This window comes from Ovis canadensis, chromosome 15 (genome assembly GCF_042477335.2).
Source record: "Ovis canadensis isolate MfBH-ARS-UI-01 breed Bighorn chromosome 15, ARS-UI_OviCan_v2, whole genome shotgun sequence".
In the NCBI taxonomy this organism is placed as follows: domain Eukaryota; kingdom Metazoa; phylum Chordata; class Mammalia; order Artiodactyla; family Bovidae; genus Ovis; species Ovis canadensis.
Window position 1 is genome coordinate 7,238,812 of NC_091259.1, and position 24,319 is coordinate 7,263,130.

Here is a 24,319-nt window from a genome sequence, read left to right on the forward strand (position 1 = left end):
CGGGTGGGGCCCACGTGATTTCCGGGTGGGGCCCACGTGATTTCCGGGTGGGGCCCACGTGATTTCCCCTGGGGTCCCACGTGATTTCCGGGTGGGGCCCACGTGATTTCCGGGTGGGGCCCACGTGATTTCCGGGTGGGGCCCACGTGATTTCCGGGTGGGGCCCACGTGATTTCCGGGTGGGGCCCACGTGATTTCCGGGTGGGGCCCACGTGATTTCCGGGTGGGGCCCACGTGATTTCCGGGTGGGGCCCACGTGATTTCCGTGTGGGGCCTACGTGATTTCCGGGTGGGGCCCACGTGATTTCCGGGTGGGGCCCACGTGATTTCCGGGTGGGGCCCACGTGATTTCCGGGTGGGGTCCACGTGATTTCCGGGTGGGGCCCACGTGATTTCCGGGTGGGGCCCATGTGATTTCCCCGTGGGGCCCACGTGATTTCCCCGTGGGGCCCACGTGATTTCCGGGTGGGGCCCACGTGATTTCCGGGTGGGGCCCACGTGATTTCCGGGTGGGGCCCACGTGATTTCCTTGTGGGGCCCACGTGATTTCCCCTGGGGGCCCACGTGATTTCCGGGTGGGCCCCACGTGATTTCCGGGTGGGGCCCACGTGATTTCCGGGTGGGGCCCACGTGATTTCCGGGTGGGGCCCACGTGATTTCCGGGTGGGGCCCACGTGATTTCCGGGTGGGGCCCACGTGATTTCCGGGTGGGGCCCACGTGATTTCCGGGTGGGGCCCACGTGATTTCCGGGTGGGGCCCACGTGATTTCCGGGTGGGGCCCACGTGATTTCCGGGTGGGGCCCACGTGATTTCCGGGTGGGGCCCACGTGATTTCCGGGTGGGCCCCACGTGATTTCCGGGTGGGGCCCACGTGATTTCCCCGTGGGGCCCACGTGATTTCCGGATGGGGCCCACGTGATTTCCGGGTGGGGCCCACGTGATTTCCGGGTGGGGCCCACGTGATTTCCGGGTGGGGCCCACGTGATTTCCGGGTGGGGCCCACGTGATTTCCGGGTGGGGCCCACGTGATTTCCGGGTGGGGCCCACGTGATTTCCGGGTGGGGCCCACGTGATTTCCGGGTGGGGCCCACGTGATTTCCCCTGGGGGCCCACGTGATTTCCGGGTGGGGCCCACGTGATTTCCGGGTGGGGCCCACGTGATTTCCGGGTGGGGCCCACGTGATTTCCGGGTGGGGCCCACGTGATTTCCGGGTGGGGCCCACGTGATTTCCGGGTGGGGCCCACGTGATTTCCGGGTGGGGCCCACGTGATTTCCGGGTGGGGCCCACGTGATTTCCCCGTGGGGCCCACGTGATTTCCGGGTGGGGCCCACGTGATTTCCGGGTGGGGCCCACGTGATTTCCGGGTGGGGCCCACGTGATTTCCGGGTGGGGCCCACGTGATTTCCGGGTGGGGCCCACGTGATTTCCGGGTGGGGCCCACGTGATTTCCGGGTGGGGCCCACGTGACTTCCGGGTGGGGCCCACGTGATTTCCGGGTGGGGCCCACGTGATTTCCGGGTGGGGCCCACGTGATTTCCGGGTGGGGCCCACGTGTTTTCCGGGTGGGGCCCACGTGATTTCCGGGTGGGGCCCACGTGATTTCCGGGTGGGGCCCACGTGATTTCCGGGTGGGGCCCACGTGATTTCCCCTGGGGGCCCACGTGATTTCCGGGTGGGGCCCACGTGATTTCCGGGTGGGGCCCACGTGATTTCCGGGTGGGGCCCACGTGATTTCCGGGTGGGGTCCACGTGATTTCCCCGTGGGGCCCACGTGATTTCCCCGTGGGGCCCACGTGATTTCCGGGTGGGGCCCACGTGATTTCCGGGTGGGGCCCACGTGATTTCCGGGTGGGGCCCACGTGATTTCCAGGTGGGGCCCACGTGATTTCCCCGTGGGGCCCACGTGATTTCCGGGTGGGGCCCACGTGATTTCCGGGTGGGGCCCACGTGATTTCAGGGTGGGGCCCACGTGATTTCCGGGTGGGGCCCACGTGATTTCCGGGTGGGGCCCACGTGATTTCCCCGTGGGGCCCACGTGATTTCCGGGTGGGGCCCACGTGATTTCAGGGTGGGGCCCACGTGATTTCCGGGTGGGGCCCACGTGATTTCCGGGTGGGGCCCACGTGATTTCCCCTGGGGGCCCACGTGATTTCCGGGTGAGGCCCGCGTGATTTCCGGGTGGGGCCCACGTGATTTCAGGGTGGGGCCCACGTGATTTCAGGTTGGGGCCCACGTGATTTCCCCTGGGGGCCCACGTGATTTCCGGGTGGGGCCCACGTGATTTCCGGGTGGGGCCCACGTGATTTCCGGGTGGGGCCCACGTGATTTCCGGGTGGGGCCCACGTGATTTCCGGGTGGGGCCCACGTCATTTCCGGGTGGGGCCCACGTGATTTCCGGGTGGGGCCCACGTGATTTCCCCGTGGGGCCCACGTGATTTCCGGGTGGGGCCCACGTGATTTCCGGGTGGGGCCCACGTGATTTCCGGGTGGGGCCCACGTGATTTCCGGGTGGGGCCCACGTGATTTCCGGGTGGGGCCCACGTGATTTCCGGGTGGGGCCCACGTGATTTCCCCGTGGGGCCCACGTGATTTCCGGGTGGGGCCCACGTGATTTCCCCGTGGGGCCCACGTGATTTCCGGGTGGGGCCCACGTGATTTCCGGGTGGGGCCCACGTGATTTCCGGGTGGGGCCCACGTGATTTCCGGGTGGGCCCCACGTGATTTCCGGGTGGGGCCCACGTGATTTCCCCGTGGGGCCCACGTGATTTCCCCGTGGGGCCCACGTGATTTCCGGGTGGGGCCCACGTGATTTCCGGGTGGGGCCCACGTGATTTCCGGGTGGGGCCCACGTGATTTCTCCGTGGTGCCCACGTGATTTCCGGGTGGGGCCCACGTGATTTCCGGGTGGGGCCCACGTGATTTCCGGGTGGGGCCCACGTGATTTCAGGGTGGGGCCCACGTGATTTCCGGGTGGGGCCCACGTGATTTCCGGGTGGGGCCCACGTGATTTCCGGGTGGGGCCCACGTGATTTCCGGGTGGGGCCCACTTGATTTCCGGGTGGGGCCCACGTGATTTCCGGGTGGGGCCCACGTGATTTCTCCGTGGTGCCCACGTGATTTCCGGGTGGGGCCCACGTGATTTCCGGGTGGGGCCCACGTGATTTCCGGGTGGGGCCCACGTGATTTCAGGGTGGGGCCCACGTGATTTCCGGGTGGGGCCCACGTGATTTCCGGGTGGGGCCCACGTGATTTCCGGGTGGGGCCCACGTGATTTCCCCGTGGGGCCCACGTGATTTCCGGGTGGGGCCCACGTGATTTCCGGGTGGGGCCCACGTGATTTCCGGGTGGGGCCCACGTGATTTCCGGGTGGGGCCCACGTGATTTCCGTGTGGGGCCCACGTGATTTCCGGGTGGGGCCCACGTGATTTCCGTGTGGGGCCCACGTGATTTCCGGGTGGGGCCCACGTGATTTCCGGGTGGGGCCCACGTGATTTCCCCGTGGGGCCCACGTGATTTCCGGGTGGGGCCCACGTGATTTCCGGGTGGGCCCCACGTGATTTCCGGGTGGGGCCCACGTGATTTCCGGGTGGGGCCCACGTGATTTCCGGGTGGGGCCCACGTGATTTCCCCGTGGTGCCCACGTGATTTCCGGGTGGGGCCCACGTGATTTCCGGGTGGGGCCCACGTGATTTCCGGGTGGGGCCCACGTGATTTCAGGGTGGGGCCCACGTGATTTCCGGGTGGGGCCCACGTGATTTCCGGGTGGGGCCCACGTGATTTCCGGGTGGGGCCCACGTGACTTCCGGGTGGGGCCCACGTGATTTCCGGGTGGGGCCCACGTGATTTCCCCGTGGGGCCCACGTGATTTCCGGGTGGGGCCCACGTGATTTCCGGGTGGGGCCCACGTGATTTCCGGGTGGGGCCCACGTGATTTCCCCTGGGGGCCCACGTGATTTCCGGGTGGGGCCCACGTGATTTCCGGGTGGGGCCCACGTGATTTCCGGGTGGGGCCCACGTGATTTCCGGGTGGGGCCCACGTGATTTCCCCTGGGGTCCCACGTGATTTCCGGGTGGGGCCCACGTGATTTCCGGGTGGGGCCCACGTGATTTCCGGGTGGGGCCCACGTGATTTCCGGGTGGGGCCCACGTGATTTCCGGGTGGGGCCCACGTGATTTCCGGGTGGGGCCCACGTGATTTCCGGGTGGGGCCCACGTGATTTCCGTGTGGGGCCTACGTGATTTCCGGGTGGGGCCCACGTGATTTCCGGGTGGGGCCCACGTGATTTCCCCGTGGGGCCCACGTGATTTCCGGGTGGGGCCCACGTGATTTCCGGGTGGGGCCCACGTGATTTCCGGGTGGGGCCCACGTGATTTCCGGGTGGGGCCCACGTGATTTCCGGGTGGGGCCCACGTGATTTCCCCGTGGGGCCCACGTGATTTCCCCGTGGGGCCCACGTGATTTCCGGGTGGGGCCCACGTGATTTCCGGGTGGGGCCCACGTGATTTCCGGGTGGGGCCCACGTGATTTCCCCTGGGGGCCCACGTGATTTCCGGGTGGGGCCCACGTGATTTCCGGGTGGGGCCTACGTGATTTCCCCGTGGGGCCCACGTGATTTCCGGGTGGGGCCCACGTGATTTCCGGGTGGGGCCCACGTGATTTCCGGGTGGGGCCCACGTGATTTCCCCTGGGGGCCCACGTGATTTCCGGGTGGGGCCCACGTGATTTCCGGGTGGGGCCCACGTGATTTCCCCGTGGGGCCCACGTGATTTCCGGGTGGGGCCCACGTGATTTCCGGGTGGGGCCCACGTGATTTCCGGGTGGGGCCCACGTGATTTCCGGGTGGGGCCCACGTGATTTCCGGGTGGGGCCCACGTGATTTCCGAGTGGGGCCCACGTGATTTCCGGGTGGGGCCCACGTGATTTCCGGGTGGGGCCCACGTGATTTCCCCGTGGGGCCCACGTGATTTCCGGGTGGGGCCCACGTGATTTCCGGGTGGGGCCCACGTGATTTCCGGGTGGGGCCCACGTGATTTCCCCGTGGGGCCCACGTGATTTCCGGGTGGGGCCCACGTGATTTCCGGGTGGGGCCCACGTGATTTCCCCGTGGGGCCCACGTGATTTCCGGGTGGGGCCCACGTGATTTCCGGGTGGGGCCCACGTGATTTCCGGGTGGGGCCCACGTGATTTCCGGGTGGGGCCCACGTGATTTCCGGGTGGGGCCCACGTGATTTCCGGGTGGGGCCCACGTGATTTCCCCGTGGGGCCCACGTGATTTCCCCGTGGGGCCCACGTGATTTCCGGGTGGGGCCCACGTGATTTCCGGGTGGGGCCCACGTGATTTCCGGGTGGGGCCCACGTGATTTCCCCTGGGGGCCCACGTGATTTCCGGGTGGGGCCCACGTGATTTCCGGGTGGGGCCCACGTGATTTCCCCGTGGGGCCCACGTGATTTCCGGGTGGGGCCCACGTGATTTCCGGGTGGGGCCCACGTGATTTCCGGGTGGGGCCCACGTGATTTCCGGGTGGGGCCCACGTGATTTCCGAGTGGGGCCCACGTGATTTCCGGGTGGGGCCCACGTGATTTCCGGGTGGGGCCCACGTGATTTCCGGGTGGGGCCCACGTGATTTCCGGGTGGGGCCCACGTGATTTCCGGGTGGGGCCCACGTGATTTCCGGGTGGGGCCCACGTGATTTCCCCGTCGGGCCCACGTGATTTCCGGGTGGGGCCCACGTGATTTCCGGGTGGGGCCTACGTGATTTCCGGGTGGGGCCCACGTGATTTCCGGGTGGGGCCCACGTGATTTCCGGGTGGGGCCCACGTGATTTCCCCTGGGGGCCCACGTGATTTCCGGGTGAGGCCCGCGTGATTTCCGGGTGGGGCCCACGTGATTTCCGGGTGGGGCCCACGTGATTTCAGGTTGGGGCCCACGTGATTTCCCCTGGGGGCCCACGTGATTTCCGGGTGGGGCCCACGTGATTTCCGGGTGGGGCCCACGTGATTTCCGGGTGGGGCCCACGTGATTTCCGGGTGGGGCCCACGTGATTTCCGGGTGGGGCCCACGTCATTTCCGGGTGGGGCCCACGTGATTTCCGGGTGGGGCCCACGTGATTTCCCCGTGGGGCCCACGTGATTTCCGGGTGGGGCCCACGTGATTTCCGGGTGGGGCCCACGTGATTTCCGGGTGGGGCCCACGTGATTTCCGGGTGGGGCCCACGTGATTTCCGGGTGGGGCCCACGTGATTTCCGGGTGGGGCCCACGTGATTTCCGGGTGGGGCCCACGTGATTTCCCCGTGGGGCCCACGTGATTTCCGGGTGGGGCCCACGTGATTTCCCCGTGGGGCCCACGTGATTTCCGGGTGGGGCCCACGTGATTTCCGGGTGGGGCCCACGTGATTTCCGGGTGGGGCCCACGTGATTTCCGGGTGGGCCCCACGTGATTTCCGGGTGGGGCCCACGTGATTTCCCCGTGGGGCCCACGTGATTTCCCCGTGGGGCCCACGTGATTTCCGGGTGGGGCCCACGTGATTTCCGGGTGGGGCCCACGTGATTTCCGGGTGGGGCCCACGTGATTTCTCCGTGGTGCCCACGTGATTTCCGGGTGGGGCCCACGTGATTTCCGGGTGGGGCCCACGTGATTTCCGGGTGGGGCCCACGTGATTTCAGGGTGGGGCCCACGTGATTTCCGGGTGGGGCCCACGTGATTTCCGGGTGGGGCCCACGTGATTTCCGGGTGGGGCCCACGTGATTTCCGGGTGGGGCCCACTTGATTTCCGGGTGGGGCCCACGTGATTTCCGGGTGGGGCCCACGTGATTTCTCCGTGGTGCCCACGTGATTTCCGGGTGGGGCCAACGTGATTTCCGGGTGGGGCCCACGTGATTTCCGGGTGGGGCCCACGTGATTTCAGGGTGGGGCCCACGTGATTTCCGGGTGGGGCCCACGTGATTTCCTCGTGGGGCCCACGTGATTTCCGGATGGGGCCCACGTGATTTGCGGGTGGGGCCCACGTGATTTCCGGGTGGGGCCCACGTGATTTCAGGGTGGGGCCCACGTGATTTCCGGGTGGGGCCCACGTGATTTCCCCGTGGGGCCCACGTGATTTCCGGGTGGGGCCCACGTGATTTCCGGGTGGGGCCCACGTGATTTCCGGGTGGGGCCCACGTGATTTCCCCGTGGGGCCCACGTGATTTCCGGGTGGGGCCCACGTGATTTCCGGGTGGGCCCCACGTGATTTCCGGGTGGGGCCCACGTGATTTCCGGGTGGGGCCCACGTGATTTCCGGGTGGGGCCCACGTGATTTCCCCGTGGTGCCCACGTGATTTCCGGGTGGGGCCCACGTGATTTCCGGGTGGGGCCCACGTGATTTCCGGGTGGGGCCCACGTGATTTCAGGGTGGGGCCCACGTGATTTCCGGGTGGGGCCCACGTGATTTCCGGGTGGGGCCCACGTGATTTCCGGGTGGGGCCCACGTGACTTCCGGGTGGGGCCCACGTGATTTCCGGGTGGGGCCCACGTGATTTCCCCGTGGGGCCCACGTGATTTCCGGGTGGGGCCCACGTGATTTCCGGGTGGGGCCCACGTGATTTCCGGGTGGGGCCCACGTGATTTCCCCTGGGGGCCCACGTGATTTCCGGGTGGGGCCCACGTGATTTCCGGGTGGGGCCCACGTGATTTCCGGGTGGGGCCCACGTGATTTCCGGGTGGGGCCCACGTGATTTCCCCTGGGGTCCCACGTGATTTCCGGGTGGGGCCCACGTGATTTCCGGGTGGGGCCCACGTGATTTCCGGGTGGGGCCCACGTGATTTCCGGGTGGGGCCCACGTGATTTCCGGGTGGGGCCCACGTGATTTCCGGGTGGGGCCCACGTGATTTCCGGGTGGGGCCCACGTGATTTCCGTGTGGGGCCTACGTGATTTCCGGGTGGGGCCCACGTGATTTCCGGGTGGGGCCCACGTGATTTCCCCGTGGGGCCCACGTGATTTCCGGGTGGGGCCCACGTGATTTCCGGGTGGGGCCCACGTGATTTCCGGGTGGGGCCCACGTGATTTCCGGGTGGGGCCCACGTGATTTCCGGGTGGGGCCCACGTGATTTCCCCGTGGGGCCCACGTGATTTCCCCGTGGGGCCCACGTGATTTCCGGGTGGGGCCCACGTGATTTCCGGGTGGGGCCCACGTGATTTCCGGGTGGGGCCCACGTGATTTCCCCTGGGGGCCCACGTGATTTCCGGGTGGGGCCCACGTGATTTCCGGGTGGGGCCTACGTGATTTCCCCGTGGGGCCCACGTGATTTCCGGGTGGGGCCCACGTGATTTCCGGGTGGGGCCCACGTGATTTCCGGGTGGGGCCCACGTGATTTCCCCTGGGGGCCCACGTGATTTCCGGGTGGGGCCCACGTGATTTCCGGGTGGGGCCCACGTGATTTCCCCGTGGGGCCCACGTGATTTCCGGGTGGGGCCCACGTGATTTCCGGGTGGGGCCCACGTGATTTCCGGGTGGGGCCCACGTGATTTCCGGGTGGGGCCCACGTGATTTCCGGGTGGGGCCCACGTGATTTCCGAGTGGGGCCCACGTGATTTCCGGGTGGGGCCCACGTGATTTCCGGGTGGGGCCCACGTGATTTCCCCGTGGGGCCCACGTGATTTCCGGGTGGGGCCCACGTGATTTCCGGGTGGGGCCCACGTGATTTCCGGGTGGGGCCCACGTGATTTCCCCGTGGGGCCCACGTGATTTCCGGGTGGGGCCCACGTGATTTCCGGGTGGGGCCCACGTGATTTCCCCGTGGGGCCCACGTGATTTCCGGGTGGGGCCCACGTGATTTCCGGGTGGGGCCCACGTGATTTCCGGGTGGGGCCCACGTGATTTCCGGGTGGGGCCCACGTGATTTCCGGGTGGGGCCCACGTGATTTCCGGGTGGGGCCCACGTGATTTCCCCGTGGGGCCCACGTGATTTCCCCGTGGGGCCCACGTGATTTCCGGGTGGGGCCCACGTGATTTCCGGGTGGGGCCCACGTGATTTCCGGGTGGGGCCCACGTGATTTCCCCTGGGGGCCCACGTGATTTCCGGGTGGGGCCCACGTGATTTCCGGGTGGGGCCCACGTGATTTCCCCGTGGGGCCCACGTGATTTCCGGGTGGGGCCCACGTGATTTCCGGGTGGGGCCCACGTGATTTCCGGGTGGGGCCCACGTGATTTCCGGGTGGGGCCCACGTGATTTCCGAGTGGGGCCCACGTGATTTCCGGGTGGGGCCCACGTGATTTCCGGGTGGGGCCCACGTGATTTCCGGGTGGGGCCCACGTGATTTCCGGGTGGGGCCCACGTGATTTCCGGGTGGGGCCCACGTGAGTTCCGGGTGGGGCCCACGTGATTTCCCCTGGGGGCCCACGTGATTTCCGGGTGAGGCCCGCGTGATTTCCGGGTGGGGCCCACGTGATTTCAGGGTGGGGCCCACGTGATTTCAGGTTGGGGCCCACGTGATTTCCCCTGGGGGCCCACGTGATTTCCGGGTGGGGCCCACGTGATTTCCGGGTGGGGCCCACGTGATTTCCGGGTGGGGCCCACGTGATTTCCGGGTGGGGCCCACGTGATTTCCGGGTGGGGCCCACGTCATTTCCGGGTGGGGCCCACGTGATTTCCGGGTGGGGCCCACGTGATTTCCCCGTGGGGCCCACGTGATTTCCGGGTGGGGCCCACGTGATTTCCGGGTGGGGCCCACGTGATTTCCGGGTGGGGCCCACGTGATTTCCGGGTGGGGCCCACGTGATTTCCGGGTGGGGCCCACGTGATTTCCGGGTGGGGCCCACGTGATTTCCGGGTGGGGCCCACGTGATTTCCCCGTGGGGCCCACGTGATTTCCGGGTGGGGCCCACGTGATTTCCCCGTGGGGCCCACGTGATTTCCGGGTGGGGCCCACGTGATTTCCGGGTGGGGCCCACGTGATTTCCGGGTGGGGCCCACGTGATTTCCGGGTGGGCCCCACGTGATTTCCGGGTGGGGCCCACGTGATTTCCCCGTGGGGCCCACGTGATTTCCCCGTGGGGCCCACGTGATTTCCGGGTGGGGCCCACGTGATTTCCGGGTGGGGCCCACGTGATTTCCGGGTGGGGCCCACGTGATTTCTCCGTGGTGCCCACGTGATTTCCGGGTGGGGCCCACGTGATTTCCGGGTGGGGCCCACGTGATTTCCGGGTGGGGCCCACGTGATTTCAGGGTGGGGCCCACGTGATTTCCGGGTGGGGCCAACGTGATTTCCGGGTGGGGCCCACGTGATTTCCGGGTGGGGCCCACGTGATTTCCGGGTGGGGCCCACTTGATTTCCGGGTGGGGCCCACGTGATTTCCGGGTGGGGCCCACGTGATTTCTCCGTGGTGCCCACGTGATTTCCGGGTGGGGCCAACGTGATTTCCGGGTGGGGCCCACGTGATTTCCGGGTGGGGCCCACGTGATTTCAGGGTGGGGCCCACGTGATTTCCGGGTGGGGCCCACGTGATTTCCTCGTGGGGCCCACGTGATTTCCGGATGGGGCCCACGTGATTTGCGGGTGGGGCCCACGTGATTTCCGGGTGGGGCCCACGTGATTTTCGGGTGGGGCCCACGTGATTTCCGGGTGGGGCCCACGTGATTTCCGGGTGGGGCCCACGTGATTTCCGGATGGGGCCCACGTGATTTCCGGGTGGGGCCCACGTGATTTCCGGGTGGGGCCCACGTGATTTCCGGGTGGGGCCCACGTGATTTCCGGGTGGGGCCCACGTGATTTCCCCGTGGGGCCCACGTGATTTCCGGGTGGGGCCCACGTGATTTCCCCGTGGGGCCCACGTGATTTCCGGGTGGGGCCCACGTGATTTCCCCGTGGGGCCCACGTGATTTCGGGGTGGGGCCCACGTGATTTCCGGGTGGGGCCCACGTGATTTCCGGGTGGGCCCCACGTGATTTCCGGGTGGGGCCCACGTGATTTCCGGGTGGGGCCCACGTGATTTCCGGGTGGGGCCCACGTGATTTCCGGGTGGGGCCCACGTGATTTCCGGGTGGGGCCCACGTGATTTCCCCGTGGGGCCCACGTGATTTCCGGGTGGGGCCCACGTGATTTCCGGGTGGGGCCCACGTGATTTCCGGGTGGGGCCCACGTGATTTCCCCTGGGGGCCCACGTGATTTCTGGGTGGGGCCCACGTGATTTCCGGGTGGGGCCCACGTGATTTCCCCGTGGGGCCCACGTGATTTCCGGGTGGGGCCCACGTGATTTCCGGGTGGGGCCCACGTGATTTCCCCGTGGGGCCCACGTGATTTCCGGGTGGGGCCCACGTGATTTCCGGGTGGGGCCCACGTGATTTCCGGGTGGGGCCCACGTGATTTCCGGGTGGGGCCCACGTGATTTCCGGGTGGGGCCCACGTGATTTCCGGGTGGGGCCCACGTGATTTCCCCGTGGGGCCCACGTGATTTCCCCGTGGGGCCCACGTGATTTCCGGGTGGGGCCCACGTGATTTCCGGGTGGGGCCCACGTGATTTCCGGGTGGGGCCCACGTGATTTCCCCTGGGGGCCCACGTGATTTCCGGGTGGGGCCCACGTGATTTCCGGGTGGGGCCCACGTGATTTCCCCGTGGGGCCCACGTGATTTCCGGGTGGGGCCCACGTGATTTCCGGGTGGGGCCCACGTGATTTCCGGGTGGGGCCCACGTGATTTCCGGGTGGGGCCCACGTGATTTCCGGGTGGGGCCCACGTGATTTCCGAGTGGGGCCCACGTGATTTCCGGGTGGGGCCCACGTGATTTCCGGGTGGGGCCCACGTGATTTCCGGGTGGGGCCCACGTGATTTCCGGGTCGGGCCCACGTGATTTCCGGGTGTCGCCCACGTGATTTCCGGGTGGGGCCCACGTGATTTCCCCGTCGGGCCCACGTGATTTCCGGGTGGGGCCCACGTGATTTCCGGGTGGGGCCTACGTGATTTCCGGGTGGCGCCCACGTGATTTCCGGGTGGGGCCCACGTGATTTCCGGGTGGGGCCCACGTGATTTCCCCTGGGGGCCCACGTGATTTCCGGGTGAGGCCCGCGTGATTTCCGGGTGGGGCCCACGTGATTTCCGGGTGGGGCCCACGTGATTTCAGGTTGGGGCCCACGTGATTTCCCCTGGGGGCCCACGTGATTTCCGGGTGGGGCCCACGTGATTTCCGGGTGGGGCCCACGTGATTTCCGCGTGGGGCCCACGTGATTTCCGGGTGGGGCCCACGTGATTTCCGGGTGGGGCCCACGTCATTTCCGGGTGGGGCCCACGTGATTTCCGGGTGGGGCCCACGTGATTTCCCCGTGGGGCCCACGTGATTTCCGGGTGGGGCCCACGTGATTTCCGGGTGGGGCCCACGTGATTTCCGGGTGGGGCCCACGTGATTTCCGGGTGGGGCCCACGTGATTTCCGGGTGGGGCCCACGTGATTTCCGGGTGGGGCCCACGTGATTTCCGGGTGGGGCCCACGTGATTTCCCCGTGGGGCCCACGTGATTTCCGGGTGGGGCCCACGTGATTTCCCCGTGGGGCCCACGTGATTTCCGGGTGGGGCCCACGTGATTTCCGGGTGGGGCCCACGTGATTTCCGGGTGGGGCCCACGTGATTTCCGGGTGGGCCCCACGTGATTTCCGGGTGGGGCCCACGTGATTTCCCCGTGGGGCCCACGTGATTTCCCCGTGGGGCCCACGTGATTTCCGGGTGGGGCCCACGTGATTTCCGGGTGGGGCCCACGTGATTTCCGGGTGGGGCCCACGTGATTTCTCCGTGGTGCCCACGTGATTTCCGGGTGGGGCCCACGTGATTTCCGGGTGGGGCCCACGTGATTTCCGGGTGGGGCCCACGTGATTTCAGGGTGGGGCCCACGTGATTTCCGGGTGGGGCCCACGTGATTTCCGGGTGGGGCCCACGTGATTTCCGGGTGGGGCCCACGTGATTTCCGGGTGGGGCCCACTTGATTTCCGGGTGGGGCCCACGTGATTTCCGGGTGGGGCCCACGTGATTTCTCCGTGGTGCCCACGTGATTTCCGGGTGGGGCCCACGTGATTTCCGGGTGGGGCCCACGTGATTTCCGGGTGGGGCCCACGTGATTTCAGGGTGGGGCCCACGTGATTTCCGGGTGGGGCCCACGTGATTTCCGGGTGGGGCCCACGTGATTTCCGGGTGGGGCCCACGTGATTTCCCCGTGGGGCCCACGTGATTTCCGGGTGGGGCCCACGTGATTTCCGGGTGGGGCCCACGTGATTTCCGGGTGGGGCCCACGTGATTTCCGGGTGGGGCCCACGTGATTTCCGTGTGGGGCCCACGTGATTTCCTGGTGGGGCCCACGTGATTTCCGTGTGGGGCCCACGTGATTTCCGGGTGGGGCCCACGTGATTTCCGGGTGGGGCCCACGTGATTTCCCCGTGGGGCCCACGTGATTTCCGGGTGGGGCCCACGTGATTTCCGGGTGGGCCCCACGTGATTTCCGGGTGGGGCCCACGTGATTTCCGGGTGGGGCCCACGTGATTTCCGGGTGGGGCCCACGTGATTTCCCCGTGGTGCCCACGTGATTTCCGGGTGGGGCCCACGTGATTTCCGGGTGGGGCCCACGTGATTTCCGGGTGGGGCCCACGTGATTTCAGGGTGGGGCCCACGTGATTTCCGGGTGGGGCCCACGTGATTTCCGGGTGGGGCCCACGTGATTTCCGGGTGGGGCCCACGTGACTTCCGGGTGGGGCCCACGTGATTTCCGGGTGGGGCCCACGTGATTTCCCCGTGGGGCCCACGTGATTTCCGGGTGGGGCCCACGTGATTTCCGGGTGGGGCCCACGTGATTTCCGGGTGGGGCCCACGTGATTTCCCCTGGGGGCCCACGTGATTTCCGGGTGGGGCCCACGTGATTTCCGGGTGGGGCCCACGTGATTTCCGGGTGGGGCCCACGTGATTTCCGGGTGGGGCCCACGTGATTTCCCCTGGGGTCCCACGTGATTTCCGGGTGGGGCCCACGTGATTTCCGGGTGGGGCCCACGTGATTTCCGGGTGGGGCCCACGTGATTTCCGGGTGGGGCCCACGTGATTTCCGGGTGGGGCCCACGTGATTTCCGGGTGGGGCCCACGTGATTTCCGGGTGGGGCCCACGTGATTTCCGGGTGGGGCCCACGTGATTTCCGTGTGGGGCCCACGTGATTTCCGGGTGGGGCCCACGTGATTTCCGGGTGGGGCCCACGTGATTTCCGGGTGGGGCCCACGTGATTTCCGGGTGGGGTCCACGTGATTTCCGGGTGGGGCCCACGTGATTTCCGGGTGGGGCCCACGTGATTTCCCCGTGGGGCCCACGTGATTTCCCCGTGGGGCCCACGTGATTTCCGGGTGGGGCCCACGTGATTTCCGGGTGGGGCCCACGTGATTTCCGGGTGGGGCCCACGTGATTTCCTTGTGGGGCCCACGTGATTTCCCCTGGGGGCCCACGTGATTTCCGGGTGGGCCCCACGTGATTTCCGGGTGGGGCCCACGTGATTTCCGGGTGGAGCCCACGTGATTTCCGGGTGGGGCCCACGTGATTTCCGGGTGGGGCCCACGTGATTTCCGGGTGGGGCCCACGTGATTTCCGGGTGGGGCCCACGTGATTTCCGGGTGGGGCCCACGTGATTTCCGGGTGGGGCCCACGTGATTTCCAGGTGGGGCCCACGTGATTTCCCCTGGGGGCCCACGTGATTTCCGGGTGGGGCCCACGTGATTTCCGGGTGGGGCCCACGTGATTTCCAGGTGGGGCCCACGTGATTTCCCCGTGGGGCCCACGTGATTTCCGGGTGGGGCCCACGTGATTTCCGGGTGGGGCCCACGTGATTTCAGGGTGGGGCCCACGTGATTTCCGGGTGGGGCCCACGTGATTTCCGGGTGGGGCCCACGTGATTTCCCCGTGGGGCCCACGTGATTTCCGGGTGGGGCCCACGTGATTTCAGGGTGGGGCCCACGTGATTTCCGGGTGGGGCCCACGTGATTTCCGGGTGGGGCCCACGTGATTTCCCCTGGGGGCCCACGTGATTTCCGGGTGAGGCCCACGTGATTTCCGGGTGGGGCCCACGTGATTTCCGGGTGGGGCCCACGTGATTTCAGGGTGGGGCCCACGTGATTTCCCCTGGGGGCCCACGTGATTTCCGGGTGGGGCCCACGTGATTTCCGGGTGGGGCCCACGTGATTTCCGGGTGGGGCCCACGTGATTTCCGGGTGGGGCCCACGTGATTTCCGGGTGGGGCCCACGTGATTTCCGGGTGGGGCCCACGTCATTTCCGGGTGGGGCCCACGTGATTTCCGGGTGGGGCCCACGTGATTTCCCCGTGGGGCCCACGTGATTTCCGGGTGGGGCCCACGTGATTTCCGGGTGGGGCCCACGTGATTTCCGGGTGGGGCCCACGTGATTTCCGGGTGGGGCCCACGTGATTTCCGGGTGGGGCCCACGTGATTTCCTGGTGGGGCCCACGTGATTTCCGGGTGGGGCCCACGTGATTTCCCCGTGGGGCCCACGTGATTTCCGGGTGGGGCCCACGTGATTTCCCCGTGGGGCCCACGTGATTTCCGGGTGGGGCCCACGTGATTTCCGGGTGGGGCCCACGTGATTTCCGGGTGGGGCCCACGTGATTTCCGGGTGGGGCCCACGTGATTTCCGGGTGGGGCCCACGTGATTTCCCCGTGGGGCCCACGTGATTTCCGGGTGGGCCCCACGTGATTTCCGGGTGGGGCCCACGTGATTTCCCCGTGGGGCCCACGTGATTTCCGGGTGGGGCCCACGTGATTTCCCCGTGGGGCCCACGTGATTTCCGGGTGGGGCCCACGTGATTTCCGGGTGGGGCCCACGTGATTTCCGGGTGGGGCCCACGTGATTTCCGGCTGGGGCCCACGTGATTTCCGGGTGGGGCCCACGTGATTTCCCCGTGGGGCCCACGTGATTTCCGGGTGGGCCCCACGTGATTTCCGGGTGGGGCTCACGTGATTTCCCCGTGGGGCCCACGTGATTTCCGGGTGGGGCCCACGTGATTTCCCCGTGGGGCCCACGTGATTTCCGGGTGGGGCCCACGTGATTTCCGGGTGGGGCCCACGTGATTTCCGGGTGGGGCCCACGTGATTTCCGGGTGGGGCCCACGTGATTTCCGGGTGGGGCCCACGTGATTTCCGGGTGGGGCCCACGTGATTTCTCCGTGGTGCCCACGTGATTTCCGGGTGGGGCCCACGTGATTTCCGGGTGGGGCCCACGTGATTTCCGGGTGGGGCCCACGTGATTTCAGGGTGGGGCCCACGTGATTTCCGGCTGGGGCCCACGTGATTTCCGGGTGGGGCCCACGTGATTTCCGGGTGGGGCCCACGTGATTTCCGGGTGGGGCCCACGTGATTTCCGGGTGGGGCCCACGTGATTTCCGGGTGGGGCCCACGTGATTTCCGGGTGGGGCCCACGTGATTTCCGGGTGGGGCCCACGTGATTTCAGGGTGGGGCCCACGTGATTTCCGGGTGGGGCCCACGTGATTTCCGGGTGGGGCCCACGTGATTTCCGGGTGGGGCCCACGTGATTTCCCCGTGGGGCCCACGTGATTTCCGGGTGGGGCCCACGTGATTTCCGGGTGGGGCCCACGTGATTTCCGGGTGGGGCCCACGTGATTTCCGGGTGGGGCCCACGTGATTTCCGGGTGGGGCCCACGTGATTTCCGTGTGGGGCCCACGTGATTTCCGGGTGGGGCCCACGTGATTTCCGGGTGGGGCCCACGTGATTTCCCCGTGGGGCCCACGTGATTTCCGGGTGGGGCCCACGTGATTTCCGGGTGGGCCCCACGTGATTTCCGGGTGGGGCCCACGTGATTTCCGGGTGGGGCCCACGTGATTTCCAGGTGGGGCCCACGTGATTTCCCCGTGGTGCCCACGTGATTTCCGGGTGGGGCCCACGTGATTTCCGGGTGGGGCCCACGTGATTTCCGGGTGGGGCCCACGTGATTTCAGGGTGGGGCCCACGTGATTTCCGGGTGGGGCCCACGTGATTTCCGGGTGGGGCCCACGTGATTTCCGGGTGGGGCCCACGTGACTTCCGGGTGGGGCCCACGTGATTTCCGGGTGGGGCCCACGTGATTTCCCCGTGGGGCCCACGTTATTTCCGGGTGGGGCCCACGTGATTTCCGGGTGGGGCCCACGTGATTTCCGGGTGGGGCCCACGTGATTTCCCCTGGGGGCCCACGTGATTTCCGGGTGGGGCCCACGTGATTTCCGGGTGGGGCCCACGTGATTTCCGGGTGGGGCCCACGTGATTTCCGGGTGGGGCCCACGTGATTTCCCCTGGGGTCCCACGTGATTTCCGGGTGGGGCCCACGTGATTTCCGGGTGGGGCCCACGTGATTTCCGGGTGGGGCCCACGTGATTTCCGGGTGGGGCCCACGTGATTTCCGGGTGGGGCCCACGTGATTTCCGGGTGGGGCCCACGTGATTTCCGGGTGGGGCCCACGTGATTTCCGGGTGGGGCCCACGTGATTTCCGTGTGGGGCCTACGTGATTTCCGGGTGGGGCCCACGTGATTTCCGGGTGGGGCCCACGTGATTTCCGGGTGGGGCCCACGTGATTTCCGGGTGGGGTCCACGTGATTTCCGGGTGGGGCCCACGTGATTTCCGGGTGGGGCCCATGTGATTTCCCCGTGGGGCCCACGTGATTTCCCCGTGGGGCCCACGTGATTTCCGGGTGGGGCCCACGTGATTTCCGGGTGGGGCCCACGTGATTTCCGGGTGGGGCCCACGTGATTTCCTTGTGGGGCCCACGTGATTTCCCCTGGGGGCCCACGTGATTTCCGGGTGGGCCCCACGTGATTTCCGGGTGGGGCCCACGTGATTTCCGGGTGGGGCCCACGTGATTTCCGGGTGGGGCCCACGTGATTTCCGGGTGGGGCCCACGTGATTTCCGGGTGGGGCCCACGTGATTTCCGGGTGGGGCCCACGTGATTTCCGGGTGGGGCCCACGTGATTTCCGGGTGGGGCCCACGTGATTTCCGGGTGGGGCCCACGTGATTTCCGGGTGGGGCCCACGTGATTTCCGGGTGGGGCCCACGTGATTTCCGGGTGGGGCCCACGTGATTTCCGGGTGGGGCCCACGTGATTTCCGGGTGGGCCCCACGTGATTTCCGGGTGGGGCCCACGTGATTTCCCCGTGGGGCCCACGTGATTTCCGGGTGGGGCCCACGTGATTTCCGGGTGGGGCCCACGTGATTTCCGGGTGGGGCCCACGTGATTTCCGGGTGGGGCCCACGTGATTTCCGGGTGGGGCCCACGTGATTTCCGGGTGGGGCCCACGTGATTTCCGGGTGGGGCCCACGTGATTTCCGGGTGGGGCCCACGTGATTTCCGGGTGGGGCCCACGTGATTTCCCCTGGGGGCCCACGTGATTTCCGGGTGGGGCCCACGTGATTTCCGGGTGGGGCCCACGTGATTTCCGGGTGGGGCCCACGTGATTTCCGGGTGGGGCCCACGTGATTTCCGGGTGGGGCCCACGTGATTTCCGGGTGGGGCCCACGTGATTTCCGGGTGGGGCCCACGTGATTTCCGGGTGGGGCCCACGTGATTTCCCCGTGGGGCCCACGTGATTTCCGGGTGGGGCCCACGTGATTTCCGGGTGGGGCCCACGTGATTTCCGGGTGGGGCCCACGTGATTTCCGGGTGGGGCCCACGTGATTTCCGGGTGGGGCCCACGTGATTTCCGGGTGGGGCCCACGTGATTTCCGGGTGGGGCCCACGTGATTTCCCCGTGGGGCCCACGTGATTTCCGGGTGGGGCCCACGTGATTTCCGGGTGGGGCCCACGTGATTTCCGGGTGGGGCCCACGTGATTTCCGGGTGGGGCCCACGTGATTTCCGGGTGGGGCCCACGTGATTTCCGGGTGGGGCCCACGTGATTTCCGGGTGGGGCCCACGTGATTTCCGGGTGGGGCCCACGTGATTTCCCCGTGGGGCCCACGTGATTTCCCCGTGGGGCCCACGTGATTTCCGGGTGGGGCCCACGTGATTTCCTGGTGGGGCCCACGTGATTTCCGGGTGGGGCCCACGTGATTTCTCCGTGGTGCCCACGTGATTTCCGGGTGGGGCCCACGTGATTTCCGGGTGGGGCCCACGTGATTTCCGGGTGGGGCCCACGTGATTTCAGGGTGGGGCCCACGTGATTTCCGGGTGGGGCCCACGTGATTTCCGGGTGGGGCCCACGTGATTTCCGGGTGGGGCCCACGTGATTTCCGGGTGGGGCCCACGTGATTTCCGGGTGGGGCCCACGTGATTTCTCCGTGGTGCCCACGTGATTTCCGGGTGGGGCCCACGTGATTTCCGGGTGGGGCCCACGTGATTTCCGGGTGGGGCCCACGTGATTTCAGGGTGGGGCCCACGTGATTTCCGGGTGGGGCCCACGTGATTTCCGGGTGGGGCCCACGTGATTTCCGGGTGGGGCCCACGTGATTTCCCCGTGGGGCCCACGTGATTTCCGGGTGGGGCCCACGTGATTTCCGGGTGGGGCCCACGTGATTTCCGGGTGGGGCCCACGTGATTTCCGGGTGGGGCCCACGTGATTTCCGTGTGGGGCCCACGTGATTTCCGGGTGGGGCCCACGTGATTTCCGTGTGGGGCCCACGTGATTTCCGGGTGGGGCCCACGTGATTTCCGGGTGGGGCCCACGTGATTTCCCCGTGGGGCCCACGTGATTTCCGGGTGGGGCCCACGTGATTTCCGGGTGGGCCCCACGTGATTTCCGGGTGGGGCCCACGTGATTTCCGGGTGGGGCCCACGTGATTTCCGGGTGGGGCCCACGTGATTTCCCCGTGGTGCCCACGTGATTTCCGGGTGGGGCCCACGTGATTTCCGGGTGGGGCCCACGTGATTTCCGGGTGGGGCCCACGTGATTTCAGGGTGGGGCCCACGTGATTTCCGGGTGGGGCCCACGTGATTTCCGGGTGGGGCCCACGTGATTTCCGGGTGGGGCCCACTTGACTTCCGGGTGGGGCCCACGTGATTTCCGGGTGGGGCCCACGTGATTTCCCCGTGGGGCCCACGTGATTTCCGGGTGGGGCCCACGTGATTTCCGGGTGGGGCCCACGTGATTTCCGGGTGGGGCCCACGTGATTTCCCCTGGGGGCCCACGTGATTTCCGGGTGGGGCCCACGTGATTTCCGGGTGGGGCCCACGTGATTTCCGGGTGGGGCCCACGTGATTTCCGGGTGGGGCCCACGTGATTTCCCCTGGGGTCCCACGTGATTTCCGGGTGGGGCCCACGTGATTTCCGGGTGGGGCCCACGTGATTTCCGGGTGGGGCCCACGTGATTTCCGGGTGGGGCCCACGTGATTTCCGGGTGGGGCCCACGTGATTTCCGGGTGGGGCCCACGTGATTTCCGGGTGGGGCCCACGTGATTTCCGGGTGGGGCCCACGTGATTTCCGTGTGGGGCCTACGTGATTTCCGGGTGGGGCCCACGTGATTTCCGGGTGGGGCCCACGTGATTTCCGGGTGGGGCCCACGTGATTTCCGGGTGGGGTCCACGTGATTTCCGGGTGGGGCCCACGTGATTTCCGGGTGGGGCCCATGTGATTTCCCCGTGGGGCCCACGTGATTTCCCCGTGGGGCCCACGTGATTTCCGGGTGGGGCCCACGTGATTTCCGGGTGGGGCCCACGTGATTTCCGGGTGGGGCCCACGTGATTTCCTTGTGGGGCCCACGTGATTTCCCCTGGGGGCCCACGTGATTTCCGGGTGGGCCCCACGTGATTTCCGGGTGGGGCCCACGTGATTTCCGGGTGGGGCCCACGTGATTTCCGGGTGGGGCCCACGTGATTTCCGGGTGGGGCCCACGTGATTTCCGGGTGGGGCCCACGTGATTTCCGGGTGGGGCCCACGTGATTTCCGGGTGGGGCCCACGTGATTTCCGGGTGGGGCCCACGTGATTTCCGGGTGGGGCCCACGTGATTTCCCCTGGGGGCCCACGTGATTTCCGGGTGGGGCCCACGTGATTTCCGGGTGGGGCCCACGTGATTTCCGGGTGGGGCCCACGTGATTTCCGGGTGGGGCCCACGTGATTTCCGGGTGGGGCCCACGTGATTTCCGGGTGGGGCCCACGTGATTTCCGGGTGGGGCCCACGTGATTTCCGGGTGGGCCCCACGTGATTTCCGGGTGGGGCCCACGTGATTTCCCCGTGGGGCCCACGTGATTTCCGGGTGGGGCCCACGTGATTTCCGGGTGGGGCCCACGTGATTTCCGGGTGGGGCCCACGTGATTTCCGGGTGGGGCCCACGTGATTTCCGGGTGGGGCCCACGTGATTTCCCCGTGGGGCCCACGTGATTTCCGGGTGGGGCCCACGTGATTTCCGGGTGGGGCCCACGTGATTTCCGGGTGGGGCCCACGTGATTTCCGGGTGGGGCCCACGTGATTTCCGGGTGGGGCCCACGTGATTTCCGTGTGGGGCCTACGTGATTTCCGGGTGGGGCCCACGTGATTTCCGGGTGGGGCCCACGTGATTTCCGGGTGGGGCCCACGTGATTTCCGGGTGGGGTCCACGTGATTTCCGGGTGGGGCCCACGTGATTTCCGGGTGGGGCCCATGTGATTTCCCCGTGGGGCCCACGTGATTTCCCCGTGGGGCCCACGTGATTTCCGGGTGGGGCCCACGTGATTTCCGGGTGGGGCCCACGTGATTTCCGGGTGGGGCCCACGTGATTTCCTTGTGGGGCCCACGTGATTTCCCCTGGGGGCCCACGTGATTTCCGGGTGGGCCCCACGTGATTTCCGGGTGGGGCCCACGTGATTTCCGGGTGGGGCCCACGTGATTTCCGGGTGGGGCCCACGTGATTTCCGGGTGGGGCCCACGTGATTTCCGGGTGGGGCCCACGTGATTTCCGGGTGGGGCCCACGTGATTTCCGGGTGGGGCCCACGTGATTTCCGGGTGGGGCCCACGTGATTTCCGGGTGGGGCCCACGTGATTTCCGGGTGGGGCCCACGTGATTTCCGGGTGGGGCCCACGTGATTTCCGGGTGGGGCCCACGTGATTTCCGGGTGGGGCCCACGTGATTTCCGGGTGGGCCCCACGTGATTTCCGGGTGGGGCCCACGTGATTTCCCCGTGGGGCCCACGTGATTTCCGGATGGGGCCCACGTGATTTCCGGGTGGGGCCCACGTGATTTCCGGGTGGGGCCCACGTGATTTCCGGGTGGGGCCCACGTGATTTCCGGGTGGGGCCCACGTGATTTCCGGGTGGGGCCCACGTGATTTCCGGGTGGGGCCCACGTGATTTCCGGGTGGGGCCCACGTGATTTCCGGGTGGGGCCCACGTGATTTCCCCTGGGGGCCCACGTGATTTCCGGGTGGGGCCCACGTGATTTCCGGGTGGGGCCCACGTGATTTCCGGGTGGGGCCCACGTGATTTCCGGGTGGGGCCCACGTGATTTCCGGGTGGGGCCCACGTGATTTCCGGGTGGGGCCCACGTGATTTCCGGGTGGGGCCCACGTGATTTCCGGGTGGGGCCCACGTGATTTCCCCGTGGGGCCCACGTGATTTCCGGGTGGGGCCCACGTGATTTCCGGGTGGGGCCCACGTGATTTCCGGGTGGGGCCCACGTGATTTCCGGGTGGGGCCCACGTGATTTCCGGGTGGGGCCCACGTGATTTCCGGGTGGGGCCCACGTGATTTCCCCCACGTGATTTCCCCGTGGGGCCCACGTGATTTCCGGGTGGGGCCCACGTGATTTCCGGGTGGGGCCCACGTGATTTCCCCGTGGGGCCCACGTGATTTCCGGGTGGGGCCCACGTGATTTCCGGGTGGGGCCCACGTGATTTCCGGGTGGGGCCCACGTGATTTCCGGGTGGGGCCCACGTGATTTCCGGGTGGGGCCCACGTGATTTCCCCGTGGGGCCCACGTGATTTCCCCGTGGGGCCCACGTGATTTCCGGGTGGGGCCCACGTGATTTCCGGGTGGGGCCCACGTGATTTCCGGGTGGGGCCCACGTGATTTCTCCGTGGTGCCCACGTGATTTCCGGGTGGGGCCCACGTGATTTCCGGGTGGGGCCCACGTGATTTCCGGGTGGGGCCCACGTGATTTCAGGGTGGGGCCCACGTGATTTCCGGGTGGGGCCCACGTGATTTCCGGGTGGGGCCCACGTGATTTCCGGGTGGGGCCCACGTGATTTCCGGGTGGGGCCCACGTGATTTCCGGGTGGGGCCCACGTGATTTCTCCGTGGTGCCCACGTGATTTCCGGGTGGGGCCCACGTGATTTCCGGGTGGGGCCCACGTGATTTCCGGGTGGGGCCCACGTGATTTCAGGGTGGGGCCCACGTGATTTCCGGGTGGGGCCCACGTGATTTCCGGGTGGGGCCCACGTGATTTCCGGGTGGGGCCCACGTGATTTCCCCGTGGGGCCCACGTGATTTCCGGGTGGGGCCCACGTGATTTCCGGGTGGGGCCCACGTGATTTCCGGGTGGGGCCCACGTGATTTCCGGGTGGGGCCCACGTGATTTCCGTGTGGGGCCCACGTGATTTCCGGGTGGGGCCCACGTGATTTCCGTGTGGGGCCCACGTGATTTCCGGGTGGGGCCCACGTGATTTCCGGGTGGGGCCCACGTGATTTCCCCGTGGGGCCCACGTGATTTCCGGGTGGGGCCCACGTGATTTCCGGGTGGGCCCCACGTGATTTCCGGGTGGGGCCCACGTGATTTCCGGGTGGGGCCCACGTGATTTCCGGGTGGGGCCCACGTGATTTCCCCGTGGTGCCCACGTGATTTCCGGGTGGGGCCCACGTGATTTCCGGGTGGGGCCCACGTGATTTCCGGGTGGGGCCCACGTGATTTCAGGGTGGGGCCCACGTGATTTCCGGGTGGGGCCCACGTGATTTCCGGGTGGGGCCCACGTGATTTCCGGGTGGGGCCCACTTGACTTCCGGGTGGGGCCCACGTGATTTCCGGGTGGGGCCCACGTGATTTCCCCGTGGGGCCCACGTGATTTCCGGGTGGGGCCCACGTGATTTCCGGGTGGGGCCCACGTGATTTCCGGGTGGGGCCCACGTGATTTCCCCTGGGGGCCCACGTGATTTCCGGGTGGGGCCCACGTGATTTCCGGGTGGGGCCCACGTGATTTCCGGGTGGGGCCCACGTGATTTCCGGGTGGGGCCCACGTGATTTCCCCTGGGGTCCCACGTGATTTCCGGGTGGGGCCCACGTGATTTCCGGGTGGGGCCCACGTGATTTCCGGGTGGGGCCCACGTGATTTCCGGGTGGGGCCCACGTGATTTCCGGGTGGGGCCCACGTGATTTCCGGGTGGGGCCCACGTGATTTCCGGGTGGGGCCCACGTG